Source organism: Artibeus jamaicensis, unplaced genomic scaffold, assembly GCF_021234435.1.
Source record: "Artibeus jamaicensis isolate MK-2021 breed Jamaican fruit bat unplaced genomic scaffold, CSHL_Jam_final scaffold_916, whole genome shotgun sequence".
NCBI lineage: Eukaryota > Metazoa > Chordata > Mammalia > Chiroptera > Phyllostomidae > Artibeus > Artibeus jamaicensis.
The window spans coordinates 45,556,604-45,581,214 of record NW_026522059.1 but is presented as its reverse complement, the minus strand read 5'-3'; the positions used below and the strand labels follow the sequence as shown (position 1 = coordinate 45,581,214).

Here is a 24,611-nt window from a genome sequence, read left to right as displayed (position 1 = left end):
TAGTTAACCCGTTTACTCTGAATACCTTACAACATAGAAATTAGGGTGTCTTTCAAATGGTTTTTATTTGTTTTTTGGTTTTTTTTTTAAGATTTTATTTATTTATCTTTAGAGAGGGAGAGAAGGAGAGAAATATCAATGTATAGTTGCCCCTCGTGAGCCCCCTGCTGGGAACTGGCCTGCAACCCAGGCATGTGCCCTGACTGGGAATCGAATCGCGATCATGTGGTTTGCAGGCCCGCGCTCAATCCATCGAGCTACACCAGCCAGGCCAAATGGTTTTTAAATATGAGAAACCTGATGTCTCTTTGGTGTGGCCAGAAGGGACTAGAACATGTATACTGTATGCCTCTTTGATGATTTTTTAAATCTGCAGAATAAGTACTTTTAGATAAATGACTATACTGGGCAGAAGGAAAGGTAGGAGCTGAAGTACAAGCCGTATTATCTCTTGTTGCCTAGCAAACAGCCCTCAAACTCAGTGGCCCGAACAATGATGCTTTTCCACCATTCACGTTTCTGTGAGAATTCTGGGTGTCTCAGGAGCCACAGCCTCAGTGTGGCTGGGGCTGCAATCACCTGGAGGCTGGATGGGGCCTGGGGAACTGCATTGGATGGAGGTGATGCAGCCAGGTGGCAGGGGAGGTGATGCTGGCTGTGGGTGGGTGGGAAGAGCTCAGTGCATCCTGCCTGGGCCCTTTCCTGGTGGTTTTTGAACCGTTGGCCATAGGTCGAATTCCTGGTCAGGGAATAACGTCCAAGACTTTACCCAACTCCACATATCCAGCAACTTCAAAACCATCACATCGGGGGGTCAGGGTTTCCACATATTAAAATAATTTGAGGGGGGGAACACAAATATTTAGTCCAATGCAATAATAGCATTATTACTACGAATAGTTGACAAGCATTGCTTATTTACTCTGTTTCAGGTCCTAAGCCAATAGTGTCAAACCCTGAATAGAACTGAGATTCAAATTTGGAATAACATATTTGACTGCAAAATATGTATCTATAACCACTAAGCTATAAATACTACCTTGTTTAACCTATTTTCGATGATTAATCAATTTATTTTTTTATATGTTAGACCAACAAGCAGTATTTTATCCAAAACCTACTTTTTTGTGGACATCAATTTGAGATAGATGTAAAAGAATTCTAAGACTGTGTTTTTAAAAATATAATTTAGTTGGGGATGCATGGCTCACATAAAACAACCAAGCGGTCAAAAATTGTTGCAAAAATTACATAATAAATGCTGTATTTTATGGAGTAAGTTGTAGGTTTTATAATGCAAGTCAGTATCACCATTAAGATAGCAAAATTGCCTTAAGTGTAATGGGGCCATTAATTTGGTGTTTACTCATAGTGTAAATCATTCCTGGCCAGTCATTTATATTGATATTAATTTCCCCAAAGCCCTAAAGATAGCATAGAGCAGACATTAATGAAAAGTTCTGTTCTCAGTGAAACCTTAGCCTGTCTTATCTTGCAGACTTGCCGGGTGGCCTGGCTCACAGACCCCACTTGCTTACTTGCTGGGGGCTGGCATTCAAGGTTTCAGGCACACCCTAGCAGAAAGGAGACCAGAGCAGGGCTCCGCGGTGCTGCTGATGCTGGTCCTTCCCAATCCTGCTTTCACAAACACAGTGACTCATATGTAGCAGGGCCTCACTGGGAAGACGCCCCTGACTCTACATTTCATTTCAAGGCTAAGGCTTTCCTGTGGCATGAGAAGTAAGGTTCCCAGTAGACACACGCTACAATGTGGATGGGCCCTGAGGGCATTCTGGGGAGTGAAATGAGCCCATCACAAAAGAACAAACACTGTGTAATCCCATTTAAATGACGTGTTTAGAGTAGTCAAACTCATAGAGACAGGAAGTAGAATGGAGGTGAGAGGGGAGGAGAACAGGGAGTTGATGTGTAATGGGTCCAGAATTTCAGTTTTGCAAGATGGAAAGAGTTCTGCATGTGGCTGGCGGTGGAGATTGGACAAGTGTCAAAGTTCTTCCTACCACTGAACTGTACACTTTAACATGGCTAAATGGTAAATTTTATGTTATATGTAGTTTACCACAGTAAAAAATGCAATAATGTTAAACAGAATACCTTAATAAAACCTGCATTTGACTGTTTAAAAAGGTGCCCAGTAGATCGTATTACTTACATTTTTTTTATTTTGTTAATTTTTACAAAAGTTTATTCTTAAATGTACAACAGGCTCCAAGACAACACTTCGTTCTAGCTGTAGATGGAAAGAGATGTTATGACAGGGAATCCAGATGTTAACACAGGAATGGAATGAAGGATCGCCTCACTTTTTGGCAGGAGCTCACCACTTTTTGCCAGATTTCTTCCTTCCACCCGTGGCCAGGGGGCCTTTTAGCTCCTCAAGTCCCTTCTGCTCCTCCTTTTGCTTCTGCCGGAATGCCTTCTCTCTTCCATCTCCTCGGTCTGCTTCTTGGGCTCCTGCAGGGGCTTCTTCTTGCCACCTTTGCAGCCAGATATGGCACCAACCGTATTACATTTTACTAACATCATGCCTAGTTTTTGTGGGAAGCAGAAAATATCAGTGTTGGTGCTGGCATTGTTCTACACTTGCTCATTAACAAAACGACTAGCTTTTTTAACAGAAAGATGAAAGTAGAGATTCTTTGGCCTGAAATCTCAGCCACCTGTTCTGGAAAGCCCACAAGGGGGATTCCAGTTAAATTATACTCCTCAGCTAGCCAGGACAACCCGAGCCTCAGCACTGTTCAACACGTTCTTCTCTTGAAGACCGAAAGCACAGCGTTAGAAAGCAGTGCTCTGTGGGCTTGATGAGCCTAAGGAGGGTGTGTATCTTCACACTGCTGAAGAGACACAGGCTCCTGTAGTCCGACATTATCTATATTGTGGAGGGTAAATTTTAAGGCAAAAATGGAGACTTGAGTTCCACTAATACTCTCTTATTTGATATTTGGAGATGCCTGGAAGGAAGGAAAATGGCCAGTTTATAATCGTACCAGAAAACAGAATTTTGTTGACACAATTTCTTGGTATGATATTCTAGGTATGAAATTCTAGGGTTTAAATATTTAAATTACTATATTACACTTTCAGTTTTTATTTTTCAAGAAACATAGTGCCTGATATATTACTCATTTAAAATTTATAATTTTTTGAGCATCTCTTTTTAAAAATTGTTTTAATTAATGTTCAAGTACAGTTTTCTGTCTTTTACTCCAATAACAGCAACCCCCCCCCCGCTCCCCACCTCCCTCCCATTTCCACACCCTCTTAGTTTTTGTCCGTGTGTCCTTTATACTTGTTCCTGTAAACCCTTCCCCTTTTCCCCTGAAATTCCCTCCCCTCTCCCGTCCAGTCACTGTCAGTGTATTCTTAATTTCAATGTCTGTGGTTATACTTTGCTTGTTTGTTTTGTTGATTAGGTTCCACTTATAGGTGAGATCATATGGTATTCGTCTTTTACCGCCTGGCTTATTTCACTCAGCATAACAGACAAAGCCAAAGGGGGCTAGGGTCAAGGGCAGTAAATGGGTGTGGCTGGGCTGGGAGGGAGTGATGAGGGAAAATGGAGACAACTGTAGTTGAACAACAACTTTAAAAATGTGAAAATAAATATATAAAATTTAAAAAAGAATAATTCTATATAACAATTTCGCTTTCATAATTTATAAAAGTAGAATTATCATATGACCCAGCAACTCCACTTCCGGGTATATATACCTGAAAGATTTGAAAGCAGGGTCTTGAAGAGATACCTGTACACTCGTGTTCACGGTGGTGTTACTCACAATAGCTAAAATGTGAAAGTAACACAAGGGTCCATCAATAGATGTATGAATCGGCAAAATGCAGTATACATACAATGTAGTGTCAGCCTAAAAACAGGGAAATTTTCATACATGCTGCAACATAGATGGACCTTGAGGATATTATATTAAGTAAAATAAGCCGACCATGAAAGACATATATTGTGTGATTCCACTTACATGGAAAACCTAGAGTAGTCAAATTCGTAAAGACAGAAAGTAGAATGGTGGTTGGAAGGGGCAGGGGGTGGGGATGGGGACTTAGTGTTTCACGGGTACAGAGTTTCCGTTCTACAAGGTAAGATTTGTGGGGACGGATGTTGGCAATCGCAACAATATTGAATGTATTTAATACCATGATGTGTACACTTCAAAACAGTTAAGATGGTAAATTTTATGTATATTTTATCACAATGAAAAAGTTGGGGAAAAAATAAATCAAAGGTCAGCCTCCAGATAAGATACATACTTTCTGCTTTAGGTTGTAGTGAGTTCCTGACTCCAGTGTTTGTTGTTGAAAGAGGTATTTTTCACAATGTAAGTTAATAAGGGATTTTGCACATATGAATTTGAGTAACAACAAAACACATATTTTCTACAACAGTTTCTTCCTGACAGAGAAGTACAGTGGCTTTGGAAGAACGTGCTGACCAAAGAAGAAACAACTCTTAATATACTTTGGGTATACGAAATCTCTGGAGTTATATAAGAAGGCAAGTTTTTATACCAACAGCAAAATATCAGGGACAGAAATCAGGAGAAAAATCCCATTTGCTATAGCAACAAGAAAAATAAAGTACCTAGAAAGAAACCTAACCAAGAAAGGTAAAAGACCTGTGCTCAGAAAACTACACACTGAAGAAAGAAATTAAGGAAGACACAAATAAATGGAAGCAGTTACCATGTTCATGGATTGTAAAAATTACCATCATCAAAATGTCCATACTATCCAAAGCAATTTATAGATTCAATGCAATCCCTGTTAAAATACTAATGACATATTTCACATATAGAGAACAAACCTTTCAAAAATTTATATGGAACCATAAATGATCCTGAATAGCTGCAGCAATTTTGAGGAAGAAGAACAAAGTAGGAAGGATCACAACACCCTGTTATCAAATTATATTACAAGGCCATTGTAATCAAAACAGCCTGGTACTGGCATAAGAATAGATGCATAGATCAATGGAACAGAATAGAGAGCCCAGAAATAAACCCAAGTTTCTATGGTCAGCTAACATTCAGCAAAGGGGGCAGAAGCATAAAATGGAGTAAAAATAGCCTCTTCAACAGATGGTGTTGGGAGATTGGACAGCTACATGCAAAAAAATGAAACTCGACCACCAACTTACACCATACACAAAAATAAACTCAAGGTCAAACATTTTTAATGAAGGAGATTCCTTCCTTTATTCTTTCTAACCAAAGTATGACATTAGTCCCACAGAATATATGAAAATCATTCTTCTTTACATGTTCTTCCTGCTGGAATTTAGGCTGGGAACCACTATAAACTTTGTTTCCTTTTTTTAAATATATTTTATTGATTATGCGATTACAGTTGTTCTATTCCCCCCCGTTCATTCCCCTCCACCCTGAACACCCCCTCCCCCACCATTCCCCCCCTTTAGTTTGTGACCACGTGTCTCAAGTTCTTTAGATTCTATATTTCCCCTACTATTCTTACCCTCCCCCCTATCTATTTTCTATCTACTGTCTATGCTACTTATTTTCTGTACCTTCTCCCCCCTTCTCCTTCTCCCAATCCCCTGTTGCTAACCCTCCATGTGATCTTCATTTCTATGGTTCTGCTCCTGATCTAGCTGTCTTCTTAGTTTGCTTTTGTTTTAGGTGTGGTTGTTACTAGCTGTGAGTTTGCTGTCCTTTCACTCTTCATCTTTTTTTTATCTTCTTTTTCTTAGGTAAGTCCCTTTAACATTTCATATAATAAGGGCTTGGTGATGATGGACTCCTTGAATTTGATCTTATCTGAGAAGCACTTTATCTGTCCTTCCATTCTTAATGAAAGCTTTGCTGGATAGAGCAATCTTGGTTGTAGGTCTTTGGATTTCATGACTTGGAATACTTCTTTCCAGCCCCTTCTTGCCTGTAAGGTCTCTTTTGAGAAATCAGCTGACAGTCTGATGGGAACTCCTTTTAGGTGACTGTTCCCTTCTCTCTTGCTGTTTCTAGAATTCTCTCCTTTATTTTAATCTTGGCTAGTGTAATGATGATGTGCTTTGGTGTGTTCCTTTTTGGGTCCAACTTCTTTGGAACTCTCTGAGCTTCCTAGATTTCCTGGAAGTCTATTTCCTTTGCCAGATTGGGGAAGTTCTCCTTTATTATTTGTTCAAATGAGTTTTCCACTCGTGGCTGTTTCTCTCCCCCCTTTGGAACCCCTATAATTTGGATGTTGGAACGTTTAAAGATGTCCTGAAAGTACCTAAGCCTCTCCCCTTTTTTTTTTGAATTCTTGTTTCTTCATCCTTTTCTGCTTGGTCATTTTTTTCCTCTTTCTGGTCCACTCCTTTGATTTGAGTCCCAGTTTCCTTTCCATTACTATTGGTTTCCTGTGCATTTCCACTCATTTCAATTAGTTTAGCCCTCATATGTTCCTCTAATTTGTGATTGTTTGCTTTTTAATTATACTAATTTTTTATGAATGACAATTGTGTTCAGCTACTGACTCACAAGTATTAAAACGCTACAAAATGACAGTGTTAATCATTGGATCATGACTAGTAATATGCTAGGTTTAAAACCATGTATTTGTGGAGTGTTAAAAATTAACATTTGAGTTGTACAACATGTTTTTAAATATATAATTTTGGAACCAGGCACATTTACCTTTAAAAGAACCTTGAAACACTGACACATTAGTAAGTAGTTTACAGCTTTTTCCATTATGACCTTTTTCAGAAAATTCTATCTTGGACATAACATCTCTTTGACTATATGTTCATTTGCTAAGTGTTATTGTTTATGGAAAATCAATGAACAAAACCGATGGGCTACATCTGAGTGAATTTACTTGTACACCATTATACACATCCTAGTGAATCTTTGCAGTGTGCTTTTTTCTTCTTTTGCAAAGCCTAGAGATATGCAAGGATCTCAGTCAGCTCAGTCCAAGTGAATGATTTAGTAGAACACATGGAAGACCTGTGTGAGGTTGTCAGCCCAGCATGGGAGGAGCATCACAGGGAGGTGGTTGTGTTTTGCTTTGAACCTCAAGCGGATGTCTCTGGTTGTGTAATCTTGCTTTTTTGGAAAGGAAAGATAAACTTTCTAGAAAGTTTTGAATCAGTAATTTATACCCAAGGGACTTTTCTATACCTTGCATTTTTACTTGTTTGTTGAAACACTTTATTCCAAAGTAGGTGTTATTTCCATTTGTTGATGAAAAAGTGGGTAGGAAGAGGTTGCTGAGGATCAGCCAACATGGAGTGTTTTCCCTGCACCGAATCCTGTGCTGCCTTCTTTCTGGTAAGTTGCCCTTTGATCTTCAGAAAGACCCTCTGAAGTAAGGGTTCTAATTGCCTCCATTTTACAGACCAGGAGACCTGGGCTTTGAAAGGTTAGGTTACTCAAGGTCATGTAGTGAAGGCATGGAGGCAGGATTTGAATCCAGCAGCCTTCAGAATGCCTGAGTATCCATGAGGAAATCATTTTGGTCTCAGTATTGTATCCCAACTTTAGCCTGCCTGGATTTTTCAGAGAGTTGCTCAACTCTGTTTTCTGTAGCCTCAGAATAACAGCTTTTGCCTGGGCTTATTCTGTCCCTCCTACACAACCCAAGTTAACACTGTTGATGGGTATCAGATCAGACAAGACATACAGAACTGGAATATCTTAGAATCCCTGGTTTGTTGAGAAAGTTCCATGAAGTGTCACTTCCTGGGCTAAATCCTAAGGATTGAGGTAACCAGACAGGGGTTAATGGTTTATCAGGGAGAGAGAGCCATAACTGGTCCTTATATCTGATATGTTCATGGCAGGACAGCATGAAGGGGAGGAAATGGTGAAAGCATGAAGGAGTCAAGGGAAAGTAGGGATTGTCGGAGCAAGGCTACATACAGATGAGGGGGCTGAAGTCTCCAGACAACACACCAAGAGGTGTAGGGTATTTCAGACAGTGGACATCATGTACACAGTGTGAAGACAAGAAAAACAAGGCCCCATGAGCATGTTCTGCAATTGTTCAGAATTGCTGCGCGCAGGGTGTGGGGAGAATGGTAGAAGAGCTGTATTGACCGGGAACTGGCCGGAGTGGTGTTTGATCCTGTAGAGGGTGGAAAGCCACCAAAGGAGTGTAAAGATTGTAGGCATCGGCAATGGGAGGTAGGAAGGCATAATTGTCACTAGGTTAAAGATCAGTTTTGCTGCCCCGTGGAAGGTTGAAAGTCTGGGCATTGGAAAACAAATTGTGAGGTGATGGTAATGATTCAGGTATCACATTAGGATGAAATATAAGGAATAGAGTATGGTTGAGTTCTCAGTTCAGTAAACTTACCAGCACTGGGTTCCTCTGCCTTACGAAGCAGTCTATTGAAATGTGAGATTGTTCGGTGCTGGAATGCTCCTATCGTGAGCCGTATTGGCCTCCCTGTAACTGCACCACTCAGAAGGATGTCTCTTCCTCCAAATGAGTCCACCCCCACTCCCAGGTGCTTCCCTAGTTGATTGAAATATTTCCAGGTTCCCTTTTTACCTGCTCTTGCCTCAGTTTGTCAGGTTCTGAGAATACTTAGCCCTCTCACCATCCTGGATAGTATAGTATATACAGGGTAATTCCCGGCTCATGCATCATCTTAGGGATTTAGTTGTGGGAAGAAGGGCAGTACTACAGAGGATTTGTGCAGCTAAGCTGGGCTTTAGAAGGGAGTTTAAAATGACTACCTCCACAGCACACTTGAACATGACCTATACCCCTACACTTGTTAGCCAGTTCGGAACAGAGTAGTGCTTGTGTGTATTGAATTTGAGCCTTCTCTTGGTTTAGCCTGTAATTTCACCAATGTTTATGCCATATTTAGGGTTGACTGACAAACTCAAACTCATAGGTCTTCTTCAGACTAATTAATTAGTTTATACCTTCTACCATGGGAGTGCATTCCTTACATTTTTTTGGATGATGAACTTTGTAAGGGCAAGAGCTCTTTCTTATTTAATCTCGGTGACTTTTTCCATCTAGTGTAGGGACCAAAACATGGTAGTCCCTCAGGAAATATTTGCTGAATGAATGAATTTGGGTTTTTTTTCACTTATATTTTACAGTAATGCTATAAAATTGTTTGGTTTCCTCACATTTAGGACTACGATTCTATTATATAACATTCTAGCCATTTTAAAACTTGAATGAGCTATGACTTTGATAAGCCTGCCTTATATCTTTATTTATATGATAAGTATATTCATTAGACTAGGACAAGGCCTACTGATGCTTAAGAGGTGCTTCCCAATTAATACATCAAATGTTTTTGCAAGTAGGTTTAGATTTGATTTTAAATTCACTGATTGTAAGTGTATTACCCATTGAAGTTCATAAGTATACACAGTAATGTGCCCGCTACTACCATTATGATACGGATCATTTCCACCCTCCAATATGCCTCTTTATAGTGAATCTCTTCCCTCACATCCTCCCCCTTGGCAACAGTTGATCTGCTTTCTGTTGGTATAGTTGTGCCTTCTCAAAAATTTCTCATAAATGGAATTACACATACAGTCTTTTGTGTTCCCTTCTTTCCCATAGTATGTCTTTGAGATTTACTTATGTTGTGTGCATCGGTAATTCTTTTCTTTTCACTACAAAGTAGTATTCCCTTGTGTGATATAGTGTGATGTGTTTATCCATTCATCAGTTGGTGGGCATTTGAGTTCTTTTGAGTTATGGGCTCTTATGAATAAGGCTGCTGTGAACATTCCTATACAAGTCTTCGTGTGGAATGTATCTTTCACTTTCTCTTTGGTAAATACATAGGAGCAGAATCGCTGGGCAATACGGTAAGTGTGTGTATGGAAACTGCCAAATTATTTGTCAGAGTGCCTATAACATTTTTAATTTTCCACCAGCATTCTATAAGAATCCCAGTTGCTCCATTATCTTGTAAACACTTGACATTTTTGTCCTTTTTAAAAAAACATAATCTTAATTATATTTTTCCATTACCATTTAGTCCCCTTATACCCCCGCCCCCAGCAATCACCACACCGTTGTCCATGTCCATGAGTCCTTTCTCCTTTTTGCTCAATCCCTCCACCTCCTAACCCCTGCTTAACTAGATATTTTTGTCGTTTTAAATGTAGTCATTCTAGTGAGTATATAGTGGCGTCATATCAAGGTATAGTTTTGCATTTCCCTACTGATTAAATTATGTTGAGGCTCTCGTCTTGTGCTTACTTGGCATTTGTTCATGTTCTTTGTTGAAAGTATGTTGAAAGCTTGTCGTTTTTATTTTAATAGGGTTGTTTGGCACTGAATTTTAATACCATTAATCAGTTTCTGTAAGGAAATACTACGAAGCAGGTATTTTTGTTGCTCACACACTCTCAAGAATGGAATTTCTTTCAAAGGTATTTTTGTTTCCCATGCCACATTCTTTTGCTCCTTTGGGTATGTGTAGAGTGGTTCTTCTGTCATCTGTTCCTCTATTTTAATTTATCTTACCTTGTTCCCCAAACATATACTCTTTACTAAATCTGTCAGCCTATTCTCTGGGAAAACCCCATGTGAATTTACTTCCTACCTGCCTAAACACACATTGGCACACACACATTGGTCACTTGCAAACTTCGATTTAGTTCAGTGAAAGCCTCCTTGATTATCTCAGTCATCACAGTACAGTAGGCAAGGACATCACTGCACATTTGTTGGCTCCCTTGCACCTAGTACGGTACAGTGTAAGTGACCGGGAATCAGCAGATGCCTGTCCATGGTAGTAAGCTGCTGACGTAGGTGACTTAACCACTAAGTGCTCTGGGGTGACTCCAGAGCTTTAGACAGTAAGAGTTCTGTCCAAATTGGTGGGTCTAATGGAATATTATCTTGAAATTCTTACTTTAAAAACTTTATCTAAGCTTTGACCATAGAATATCTACATTTTGCTTGATAGCTATCTATGAAATCTACTTGAAACTGCATTGTAGCAAAGCTATGATTACGATTTGACTGTGAATAAGAAAGGGAAATTCTATTTTGAGGATAGATGTCAGGCTTTAGAGAGCCTGAAAATATTTCAAATTTCATTTCAGATTTTTATGGACGTTCATGGTTTAATCTGGCTTTGTAAAGGGAGCAAAAGGCAGAGTGTGTTCTTGGATATTAGTAGTGTTTTGTGGTAACATAAAATTGAGTTAACTCATTGAGTGATGTTTATGCTATGCAGAATAATAGATGTGTAGCAAAATAGATGAAATTATAGCTCTTAGTGGGTAATTTATGGAAATTATAATTTAATGGAGCACTCACTGGATTGGCACCTAGGAAATCAGAGATTTAACAACAGTTTTGCTGTGTGACTTTGGAGAAGTCACTTGGCTACTCTGAGCTTTTGTTTTCTGTGCTATGAAATGAGTCGATTAGAGCAGGTGACCATTCAATCCCTTATCTTCAAGAATAGGTGCTATGAAAAGAAAGAATAGGTGCTATGAGTTATTAGGATGATTTTGATGTCATATGGCAACTTGGAGACAAGTCTAGTCCTGAAGTCCTTCCCCATCTTTGAATTATGTGACCCTGCCATCTCTACAGCATCAGAGTAAGAGTTCAAGTCCATTATTCTCTCCCTTCAAACTGTGAGTAGGAAAAGGCGAAATAATGATAAATATGAAGAGGGATTTTTGATACAATTTTAGGACAAAACAAAAAATATTGGTTGCAAAGAAGTAAAGTATAAAACATTTTAAATTTTTATTATGGGTCATGATCAATTTAAATTAGGCCTAAAGATTTTTTTATTAAAATTTCTCTAACATCCTATTATATATATATATATATATATATATATATATATATATATATGACTTTACTCATTCGAAGTCCTAGATCCCATACATTTCAACAAATAAAATAAAATCTTAAATTGCCACAAACTTGCCAAAAGGGGCCATAAACTTGGAGTTTATATTTTGCTGTATTCCAGTATTAATTTTACTTTTGCTCTTGTTGAACATTGCTGGGTAATGGGACAGGGGAAGTAGGTAGATTGTTTTGAACATTTTAAATATGAAAGTGGGAAGTGTCAGTCTACTTGTTATTTAACTTGACATTTTCAGGCTTTCTTTTATTCTTTTAAGCTAAACAAAATCTAAGCCAAGCTTTGCAGGCTTATTAATAAACTTCTGCCAAATCATTCATTACACATCACTCCAGAAAGAAGACCGAGGTTGGGAAGCTGGCATCGACCTTAATGAAGTGCTCTTCACGGGCATCTGTTCAAGTCCCGAGTGCCTCCTTACAATATTCTGTTGGTTGCTTGTATATCCATGCAAAATAGAGAGTAAATCTCAGTAAAAAAGATATCTACTATAGTCAGAGCATTTTCATTCCCCATCTGTGAGCCCCCACTTTTATATAAATGAAGGTGGACTCCAAAAGCAGACGCTAGTGGAGAAGATGGTCAAGTTTTCCACTATTATTTTGTTTGAGTTGCCAGATATATGGATAACAATCATTTCATGATTCATTCACATATCTCCCAATACATAAGTACTGGAAGATACTCGGGTAAAAAAAATGTTTGGGTGTCAGACAGCCCCTAGGGACATGACTTTCTTCAAAAAACCTCAGTTTCTTTCCACCTTTGGAAAACACAGTCCTGTAATGTCTGCGTCTGAGTATGTGCCCAGTTCACGCTGATTGTTTGAAGTGAAATACTGTGTAGCCAAACTTTGGGGCTGCTCTCCCTTCCAAGGTCTGTCCTTCCTCCAGGAGAAAGAAGCCCCCACGCAAATGAACACGTGTTTGTGAGCTCACGTCGGAACTGGAACTGCGTTTGGGGGACGAGATAAAATGCTGCTTTGTAATGTTGGACTCCCTTGCAAACATGAACAAAGTTTCTGAAATATAAGATATGTGTTCCTCCCCAGTTTGCAGGAGCTTGTGAGAAGCCTACATCATTTCCTGCAGGATTTTGTGAGCAGGTGGTGTTGAGGTTCTTGCGTTGGGCGTGCTGCAAAGCCACACGGGGGCCTCCAGGCTAATGGCACTGCACAGGCTCCTTTGGTTTGTTTCCCACTGGAGGCACAAACACCACCTACCCTACAGTTCCCTTTTTTTCTAGAATCAATTTAGACTTTGCTAGAGCAGCTATGTTAGAAAGAGGATTTGGACCCAATCTTTTTCCAGGTATATGAGGAAATGTACTGCGTTTGCTCTTTTGGTAAAAATCAGTTTCTGTTTAATGATACTTTAAACATTCATTGCTTTTATTCTCCAGAGTAATTTGTATTCTGTCTCCTTTACTTTTAGAAGTTCCCAGTTGGATTCTAGAGGACCTGCCCTCGTCGTTCTGAGCCTTGGATTGGAAGTTAGCAAGACTTTCTAAGGCCTGAAAAGGAAATAAAAGGTAATTACGTGTGAAAAATATACTATTAAATTCACGTATAACTCTGATGATCATAAATACAACCTTTTATTTGCTGAGCAGAATCTAGGCGTCCCCTTCCGGCCCTTCTTCTCCTGTCTTCACTCTGCCCACTTTCCTCTGTCAGCTTTTCTTCTCTCCTCTTCCCCTCTTTTCTCTGTCCCCTCCCCTCCTTCCTTCCATGTATCAAAGAGCGGCTGCGCACCTGCTACTGCATTAAGCATGCATCCGTCATCCAGTATTCTGTAGGGCACCTGGACTCCGGTGTTGCCAGGTCAAGGCGAGCACCTTTGCCCCGGGTGTTGTGTGGGAGTGCAGACCCTCTCCTTCATCTGCTGCTTCTACAGTACACACTGCAGCATGGCTCTCCAGACATTAGTTTCATTTCTTCACAGTGTTTCTATCTGTCCTTCCAATTTTTAGTCGGTCGACAGCACAGCTGTCTTCCTCCTAATGGGACAAGCACCTTACCATGGTTCCTGACTCGGCTCCCTGCTGCCTTTTTCTTTAGCCTCAGAGTTGACTCCCTGCCCCACTTGGTGCTCCCCATTGTATCCAAAAACAATTTGCCATGATTCCTACAGCCCTATGCCAACCTCTTCCCCGGTTGTTTGCCTGTTCCCTCACATTGTCTGCTGCTGAGGTGGGTGCTTGGCTTGTTTGGCTTAGGAACAGAGAGCTTCGTGTGGCCAGGCACATAGTGGGCCATGCATAGGACCTAAGCAGCTGATGACCATTGAAGGGACATGGGGCATCTGTCCAGACCAAGACTCTTTATCCTGGGATGCCTTGTGCTCTGGTCAGCTAGAAACCTTGGCCTTTGGATCACATGCTCCTGGGCCCATTGAGCTGTGCCAGCTCTGAGGCAGGACTTTAGTTCCCTTATTGTGACTTTCTTCAGAGACACTAGGGTCCAGATTTATGAGTTATCTCATGAGCCAAGGGGTGTAGTTCTGGCCATGTCCTGTATGCTGCTGTAGCTGTTCTCATAGGTGGGGCAGAGGTCAGGCCTGGAGAGCCAGACTCCTTGGGGTCGGTGGGAAAGAATGTGGCTTTGATATTAGGGGGACTTGGGTCCGCATCAGGACTCTGCCACATATAACACATGTGACCTTGGAATAGCTGCTTACACTGTATTTCCCAATTTCCTCATCTGTCAAAGCAGGGTAATAGTAGCACCCACATCATAGGACTACTGTGCGCATTAAATGGGTGCGTCACTGCGTGCACTGGCACTGGAAATGCTTGATACATGTGAGTAGCTGTCATCTACAGAACAGAGATAACAACATTTACTTCTCATGGTTATGTAAACATTAAATGAGGTGGTGTATATAAAATACCTCGTGCCCGGCACACAGTGTCTGCCACACACGGCGGGCAGCCCTCCACGATAATGGTGAAATAACCACAGCATTATCAGCAAGGGTACTCCTACCGTGACCCTGAATACAGGCTAATGTCAAACAGGAGTGACTTGCAGCCAAGAGTGGCGGCAAATTCGGTTTGTCAACCAAACAGTACTATTTATGGACAACTTATGTTATTTGAAATCTCATCATTAGTTTACTAAATCATTTATTTCTACACTCTGGCCACAAAAATGAATTCCTAAAAGCATTGGTTATGATTGACTGTTAAGAGTGCGTAGAAAGTTATATAGTCCTATAGTTCTTTCATTCTTATTAGTGCCCACTTCTTAAATATAAAGCACAGTGTTTTCTTGGCTTGTTATGAAATTTTTAAGCTAACTGAAGAATAAGGATAATTAGATCTTGAATAACACTAGAACCCATCCACCTACATGAACCATTAGCCTGTATAATTATAACATGTACACAGATACATGTGATTATTTTGGTCTCAGCCTTTCTGTCATCGTTCTGAACTGTGAAGTGTACTGAAGTATTATCACCCATGCTATTTGGCTGTTCTAAAACTATAAAAAGGCATGTAAACTGAAGTTTATTAACATTAGGTTCTACTGTATCTAAATTCAGTGAGGCTTATACAGAAACTTTGATGTTCTTTTTTCTATACTCTGGACCAAAAGCACATCTGAATCGTTGTTGCTTTAGAGAGTTTCTTATCATTTGCTTTACACGTTTGTTTTTTGTACACTTGAGACAAATGACATTACTTGGCTTAAGAATGCCTTTTAAAGAAAAGAGCGTATAATTGAAGGGACTGTGAGTCACCTTAGAAAGTGAATGTTTTTGAGCCCTTCTAGCAAGAGAGCCCTGTCTTCTTATCTTTGCACCCATGCCTGGCCTTGGGAACGCTCCGTGAAGATGGAAACTAAATTGAAAACGCAGCAAGGGAATTGGAGAACTGAACATGCCTTTGTTCGAATGCTGAGAATATGATGACGTTTCAAATGTGCCTTTAGGAGTACTGCAACACAGTTTAAACTGTAAATAAAGACATTTCAGTGGGAGTAATATTTTGTGTGTATTTGAATGCAGTTCTTGTTCTTTCCTCATCTTAGGATGCTGACGGAATGGAGTCCGTCTCTTCCTGCCTCCGCCCTGCCTCCTCACTCCTTCTTTCCTGTGTACCTTGCCTCCTCTCTGCTGCATCCTGCCTCCTTTTCAGATGGATTTTGAGCAACGTGCTGTCTGTCCCTGCTCTCACAGCATCCCTGTGCAGTGGCCTGAACTACTTTGGAGGTCCTTATGTGAATCCGAATAATAGCAGTAACTAGCGTTGAGCACTACTGCCACTTCCCCCGCCCTTTCTGCTGTTGTGACTTGCACTGTGGTGGACTCCTCTCCATATATTCCATACCCAAAAGGGGGAGTGGCCAGCCCCTCTGTTGGAATTTGCAGTGGTGCATCTCTGCTATTGACTTATATCTACTGCTTAAATGGTTTGGTCAGTATCCCTTGCTACATCTTTTCTCAGCTCATTTGAGGTAAAAGCATTCTGCCTCTATTACCATCACCATATTTTGGCAGAGAACTGCGTTCTGGTTGCATCTCACAGGAAGACCCAAGCTCTGGCAGCTTTGATGTCCTCTTCTCTACCAGTGCTCATTTGCTGTGGTCGAAATCTAGCACTGTGACGCCTCACCCACGTAGTGTTCTCCTCGAAGGTAGACATTTCCCCCTTCATTGATCGATTTTGTGAAATTCGCATAACTTAAAAAAATTGGACTTTGTCATGTGATTGTAACAGGTTTTACTAGTTTGTCTTGAGATTAGACAAGTGAAAAAAGAATCAGAGCAGCTACTTCTCAAAATTGGTAGAAGTGCCAAGTGAAAGCTCCTGAAAACCATGTAGTTCAGTTGCTGCTCTGAACGGGATAAATCAGTGCTCCCTTCTCCTCCCACTCCCACCCAGAAGTGACCTGTGATTTAGACTCTCGTTGAGTTTGCCTCCTCGCTTGATTTTGGTATTGATCTGACCTAAGTACCATGCAAGAGCAAACCACTGAAGCAGGTACATATTTTAATATGTAGTTGTATATAATCCTTCAAATCCTAAGAGTTTGAATTTATCTCTTCCAACTCATGAATGTCTGTTTTTTTAAATTTATGTAATATAAACTTAGATTTTTCTAAAGTGAGTTTCCTAATTGATGTCCAGTCAGTTATTTATTTATTCTGTGCTTTATTGTTGAAGGAGAAAAGCAGCTGATGGTGCATTTTGGTTTTTCAGGTGTTTTTGAGACCATTATGTTATCAATAGACCTTTCATGTATTAATGACATTTAGGTACAAGTAAATATTAGAAGCTTTTTCCAACTTAGTCTAATAATCCCAGGCTCTGCTTAACCTTCTACAAGCCTGTACTACAGTAAATTAATTCCAATTATTACATCTGATTTAAAACAAATTCACCCTATTTCAGGTTTGTGTACACAAATGTGTCATTTAGCTGGTCTTCTCTAAAAGGAAATTTGTTCATTATTTTATTGACTTAAAATGTTAGTAATTTATCACATACTTCAGTTATGAAGATGAATTTGTGTTTTATAGGAAATATGATTTATAATCTTTAAAAATCTTTTAGTAGCATCTCTTTTCAGTGAGTATGTTCTTGACTGTATGTTCTGACTTCTAAGTTAATTAGAATTGGAAAATGGTCGTTTCTTTCCTCTCTCTCGTTGCTGTTTCAGGGCACCCAGGCCTCCTCCTCTTGTTTTCCTTTTCTCTCTCCACCCACTGCGGTTCGCGTTTCATCTCAGAGGCTGTTCTGTCTTTGCTCTCTGCCACCTGCACAGATAGGCATCGTCCACTGTGACACAGGCAGGGGCTGTCTGGCTTTGAAATGCAGGAGGAATGGGACTAAATGAATTCTAAATCGTTCTGACCTAGTAACTCTCCCAATTTCTGTTTCTTAATCTTCAAAAGGAGGATAACTGTACCTATTGAAAAGTGTGTCATCTTTGTCTGCCCAAATGATTGCTAATGACATATAAATGTACTGGAGCCTCTTTTCACTTATATTTTGAATCTCAGGTGTTAGTCACTCTGGATCAGGTGGCAGAGTACCCGTGACTCCTCATCAACCCTGGGAACGTTGTCAATTACTGTTCTCTGCTCAGAACGGTGGCGTCTTTTGTGTATGAAATCGTGGAGTGTCTAAGATAGAGATATAGCAGATTTAACTTGGACTCCTTGATTTTATGGAGGAGAAAACTGAGACCATCTTACAGTTGCCTTCATTTAATATATTTATGAGAATGTAGCAAAGATATCTTTTTCTATTACTATTCTTAATATAGGCTTTCTTCATGTAATCAGAATGTTTGTGGAAAGTAACTAGTGCATTAAATCACATTAAAAGTGATCAGCCTTTAATACCCACTAGAGTAAGGCACAGATTTGCTTCATCTGAGACCTGTAGGAGCACAGCTGGCATTCAGGAGTTTCCTAAGTGTCCACATGATTGCATTTGCTCATTCAGTAGCTCACTTGACAGACATGCCCTGGACATCCTCAGTATCTTCTGAGAAGATGAGGCTCCTGCCTTGGAGAACTACACTGGTAGAGTTTGCAAAAAGGCAGCCCCCGCATGTCCTTCTGAGGTAATTCTGCCCTGTTGTCCTGGGTGGCTGGGATTAAGTTACGGGGAACCTGACTCTGAACCTGCCAGGGCTCCACCCTACTGGCCCTGCTTTGGGACACAGGACAATCCCTGAGTCATCCTGGCTCTGAGAACGTGGAGGGACTGGCTGTCTGTGAGAGCCTCCGGTGTGGGGCATGTTAAAATCGCAAAGAGGTTAGGTCAGCCTTAATTTGACTTGAAGAATGAATGCATTTCCCTCGGAGTGAATGTACTGTGTTCTTTGCTGGTTGACAGAGAGGGAGGGGCAACCCTGAGGTACCACGGGCAGTGTGCCAGGGAGCAAGGGGGCCATGTTCACCAGCTCCATTTTCCTCTGTTCCCTGTCAAACTTCTAACCATCCGTGCAGAGTCTTATTAGCATGGGATCACACTGCATTTACATGATCTCCAGATGTTATTCCTTAGTCTTCGTATCACACAGCTTTTAAAATAATAATTTATTAAGTCATTGCTGTCTACTGAGCTGTGTTCAGAGTCAGGCAAGTCCACTGGACAGTGAGACAGGCGATCGGAATTCAGAGCTGAACTCCTGGCTGCCTTCCGACAGTGGATTGAGTGGCCGTGAGAGAAGTCGGCCTCCTGTCTGAAGGTCACGTCTTCTTTGACTGACCTTGCCTGCCTTAGTGCTCCTTGGGTGAGCCCATTACTTTTTTTTCCTGAAAAACATTTACCTTTCAATTGGGGCATGAATTATTTTGACCCAAAAGCATCCTATGTTCTGTGAAAATTCATTTATTGAAGCAAAGTAATATATTTACTGAACAGAACAAAGCAAAGCAAAAGCAGTTTGCTTTTCTCGAAGCATTTCCTTTTACCACATCTGAAGTAGTGCTCGTGAAGAGAAACTGAGGTACAAACACAGGGAGACCCAGGAGCTGTTGGGTGGTCTCCTCCTGGGCCAGGACCATTGTTTCTTTATGTTCAGTCTTAATGAGCCCTAAAATTGTCACTTACATTTTCCTTTCTCCACTATCCTTATCCCAGCAAGCTGATTGGCGTGTGAAGGTCATTGGTAAAATAAATTTTAGTGACAAGTTTGTGTGTGTGTGTGTGTGTGCATGTGTGTGTTTTAAGCAAGGGTTTAGAGATGGGAATGTCTTGATTGCTAACGCACATCACAGTAACATAAACACTTGAATAAGTACTAAGTGGAAATATTCATCTGGCAAGAACTAGGACCCCCCTTTTAATCTAAAACATGGGAATGTTTACCACTCTCCTATTCTACACTTTTACCCAAACTTAAAATGTCCTATCATGATTATGTATTTTCATATACATATTATATATATTGAATGTATTGTGATTATGTATATCACTTAAATATATTTTTTGTGGTCCCCATCATGTAACCAGTGGTAACATTTCAGCCAACGTGTTAGCAAATATTCTTTCATTTTGATTTGTTTCTGCCTTTCTGGGGGAAGATGCAGCCAGAGGGAATCACAGCAGGTGTCCCATAACAGGGCGAGTCCTGATGCCAGGTAGAGAAAGTGAGTGTGCTACCATGGATGGTGAAACTCACTCACCATAGTGATCGCCAACTGTCACAAACATGGCAGCGAGGTTTTGTGCTATAGTGATTGGCGAGGGACGACTTCAGGTCAACGATGCCTCCTGATGTGAACCATCTGCTGAGTGAGGACTTCCCAGGAACAAGTGTGTGTATCACCTCTCCCTCAGTTTCAGCTACAGGGCTCGGTAATCCTGGAGGGAAGTTCTACTTTGCACCAGGAAGAAGCACCAAGAATTGCAATTACTTCCTAGCACTCAGGTCTTTTCGTATGAAATAAACAGGAGTGTAGTTTCAGTTCCAGGTACAATTTGGCTTCAGATAAGCTGTATAAACTCTCCAAGCTTTAGTTTCCTCTTGTTTGCCATGAAGAGAAATAGATTGTGATTTTTCTGCTTCCATAAGCCATATAATTTTTGTTCAACTGGTATAATCAAGCAGTAAATTAGAGCAAGTAACATTGGACCAAAAATATGGTTATTCTTTCCTTTTAGAAACTGTAGTTGATCCAGGATATTATGCTAGTTGCATTTATGATGAAGACATTTTACAATCACAGATGTTAATTGATTTAAAAGTAGAACATAATACATTTTCATTAAGCTGTTGAGAAACCAGGTTTGGGTGCTTTCTCCTGATTTTCTGGCTGATTTCAACAGCAATGAGAACTCTGTGTGAAACATTAATGTCATTCAGAGATGATGTTGTGTGCCCCTTTTAGGTTTTGGCTGCTTTTTATACAGATTGTTTTACACAGTATATCTATCCCTGGTTTATTCAGATTTCTGGTTTACCTGGTTTTTTTGCAATACAAATTTTAATTTTAGCCCATAGGATCTCCTCATCTCATTTCTTGAGGCGGGAAACAAGTTAGACAATGCTAACACAGCCCCCAGAGAGCCATGTAAGGACTCCTTGGACTATTTTTGTTCATCTAGCTAATGCATGCACCCCATGTGCCAGGGTTTGATGGGACAGGACTGTACTTTGCTCATACTCAAGATAAAGGTGCAAGTGGAGAACATGTTTCCTGTGTGTTTTGTTCTCCCTTATCTAAAAGCTATATGGTGTTTGTCAAAACCAGTCATCAAATCTCCCCTTGCTGGATTCTTGTATAAGAATTGAAATAGACAAAAAGCATCTGCTCATTAACATGCCAGGACTTCTTCTGACTTCTAGCTGTCCCACCTCACAGTTTGGAAACAGGCCTTGTTGCTTTCAGCCTGACACTTTGCATGACACATTCATCTTCATAACACATGCTTCTCCCTCAGGGCCCCGGGAGCTGACACTGTTTGCACCGAAATGGATGAGATGATTTTCCAAGGTGCAAGTAGAATGCACCAGGGGTTGGCTGATATTTAAAGAACATGAGTGAAAGCAATAGGTACCTCACCAGAGCACGACCCAAGAGCTTTTTGACAATGATTCTTTCCTGGAATTTGAAACCCTATCAATGGCTATTTTGTGTCAACTAGAATTGTTTGTCAGTAGGGTATGTCCCTCCCCCACGAGGAGTGGCTGCTAGTAAATGTCAGCCCAGCGGCTGGCGGCACATGGTTCTGAGTGCCCTGTGCATCAGCCCAGGTAGATCCTTACGGACAACCTGTGTCAACAGTCAAAGTACTCAGACACAGGAGAGTTTGGTTTTCAGACGTGCTATTTCAAGTCACGGGTTTTTACCTTGCTCAGAAAGTTGCAATGTAAAGGAGTATGACCTAATGAAAAGTTTCTTGTAAGTCAAGAACTTTCATTTTCATTCTGAAATGAATCACTAATTCTTAAAACCATGAGAAATTGAATCTGAATCCTTCAGCTCTGACTTTCTTACCCAGTCATACTGATCCCAAGTCTGAAGGCTTCCCTGGTGTTCACTATTGCAGGCCATCCTCTAGCTACTTGACATGCATTACTTCATGTAATCCTCATCATGGCTCTGGGGCGGGCCTGCTATTACCCTCAGTTTACAGATGAAGAAACTGAGGCATAGAGAGGTGAAAAAAACCTGTCTAGGGTCACACTAATAAGTAGTATATGGGATTTGAACCCAGTGACACTGGTTCTAGAATGCTGTTCTCTTAACTCCGAAAAACTTCCATCAGGTTACCTGATTCCTTTGCATTTGGTTTGATTGTGCGAAATACACTTACCCTTTTAAGGAAGCTGTGTGAACCAGGGAATATGACCACTGTTTCCCTGGCACGTTTTGGGTGGCCTGCATGAAACACCTTGTCTGTGCTATTTGAGCCTTACTTTCTGTAGCAGTGTGGGCTCATACCCACAATTCCAAATGCTCAGAGTCCCCAGGTACCACTCACATAAACCGCTGTGGGGACGATGACATCTCCAGGGTTGTGGCACGCAGACTTCACAGTCGTGTGCGAAGCCCTTCATAAGCTGGTGAACAGCCTTATTTAGAAAACTTTTGCGAACACATAGAAAATGAATATGTTGCATCTGTGATAATATTCACATTTTCTTTGTAAGTTCACCTTAGTGCATCGGAGCTACCTTTCACCAACTTCATATGTCAGAAATGTCCTTTTGAAAGCAGCAGATGCCAGGTAAATAGAGAAGCTATTAGAGTTGTAACAGAGGAATGAAAATAAGTACATACCTGAACCAATTTCTAATTTGGATGGACATTAGTTGGCTAGACTGTGGATATTTCAATTACGAAATAATCGGCTTGGCAATTTTGCAAATTATGGGCATCACCCAATAAGATAAAAGACAGTTTTAAATATTTCAGCTGTCATCGAGCTTCAAGCCAACAAAACTCACTCATACCGTGGATCCGAGGGACTCCTGGGTACTCTTTCGTTAAATACCAGTTGTGGTTAAAATCAGGCAGCACTTGGAAGGCCTCATGAGACAAGGACAAAGTACTTCGTGGATGAATTGAAACAAATCACTCAAACTGCTTTACGATTTAAATATGTTTGGTGTTTAAATAGGTTATATAGCATTTATACTACTTAGTTTTAAGACATAATGAGTTAATTGGCTAAAATAAAAGGCTCTTTTTTAAGCAACTTTAATTATTTAGAAGTGAAGCTTACTAGTCTGTTGCAGAGTTATTTTTAAAAATTCATGAAGTGAGATTAATTGGGATCTGACGGCAGGTCGGTGTGATGTAGGTCTGTGCCCCTGGGGACGGATGTCGCCACTTTTGTGACGGGAGGAGGCGGAGCCCAGGGTCTGCATGGTGCACAGCTCTGAGCATGCTAGAATTGCCTTCTCTTAACTGCTCAGAGCAGCAGTCATCACACCGTGGTGCCCCTGTCTCTGGCAGCATAGACGCACCTTCCCTGGCTGCCCTGTCGCTCGCTCTTCAGCCCCAAGGTTGACCAGTAGAGCTGGCAGTGAGCTCCACGAGGACAGGGAGTTGGGTCTGTCAGGCGACTGCTCCACCCCCAAGGCCTGGAGCAGGGTGTGAGTCCTAGCGAGTGAGTGCTTCGCGGTCACTAAGGAATGGACCGAACTGCTTCCTGATCTGACTGAGCATCCTTCGCACTTGAGAGGCATAGGCCTTGCATGCTTCCATGAACTGCTTTACTTTATGTGGCACCTTTAATGCATCAGGCCCATTTTACACCGTGTCACTCTGCCCCTCAACCCAAGTTCCAGCTGATGGGCATGGCCATTAGTTGATGACAACCCTTCAAGTTTTATCTATTGAGCAAAATTCCGTAGCCACCTGTGCAAACCACTGCAGTATGGGGCACAAACCAAGGAGTATTTTCATCACATGAAACTAAGGGAAAGTAGATGGTAATACCAAAAGGCAAGCATTCCTTTAAAGGGAATTTTTTCCTTTCAGCTAAGAGCACTTTATTAACATGAGAGAAATAGAATGTGACACTCATTGAGCATGTTGACCAAGTTAGTATTATCGGGTTAGCTATAACCTGAATTTTCATATTTTATGCAATTAATGGTCAGAAGAAATCCTTACTATATATTAATACATAACTATAGACTTTCAAGTAAAATCTTAACTCAGTTTTCTAGCACTTGTAGATTCTCAGAAATCAGTTGTATATTTTATGACAATTCTAAAGAGTGAAATTCTGTGAGGAAACTGAGACACAGAGAGGTTATAGGAGCCCAGGCATTAACTGTCGGATAGAAACTGAAGCCTTGTAATTCCATGTATTGCGTTCCTTCTGTCGTAATACAGTGTCCTTCTGTCGTAATACTCAAGCAGAAGGAAGGCCTGCTTGAGTATGCTTGGTAGGGTCATAATTTGGGTGTAAAAATGCACAGTTTTAACTTGAACATTCCACCTAAAATGTCATGTGATGTACTTGATTGTGATATTGTTATGTTGCAGAATAACATGCTTATGATTCTGTAATAAAAAAAGGGGTGTTATTTGTGCCGGACCCTGTCTGTATGCCGAGATTCCTCACTAAGCACATAGTCCCATTAACAAATCTGAAATAACCAGAATGTCTCAGTACAGCCAGCATATATAATTTCTTCCTTACTGGTTCATCTTTGAGCATCCCCTTAGAGCAGTTTTAGCGAGAAGGAAATCTTACCTAGATGAACGTACATGTACAGACATGTATTTGCAACATTTCTTAACCTTCAGCAGGTATCGCTTGC

At 40.7% G+C, this 24,611-nt stretch overlaps 1 protein-coding gene across 2 annotated transcripts in view; it reads left to right on the top strand.

Annotated features, from left to right (window-relative positions):
* Nucleotides 1-24,611, top strand: part of FAM110B (family with sequence similarity 110 member B) — a 145,934-nt gene that overhangs the window by 17,932 nt on the left and 103,391 nt on the right. For both annotated transcript variants that reach the window (XM_053661185.1, XM_037167630.2), the window contains exon 2: nt 13,297-13,393. The gene's annotated coding sequence lies outside the window, so the exon portion shown is untranslated. The remainder of the gene's footprint in view (nt 1-13,296; nt 13,394-24,611) is intronic.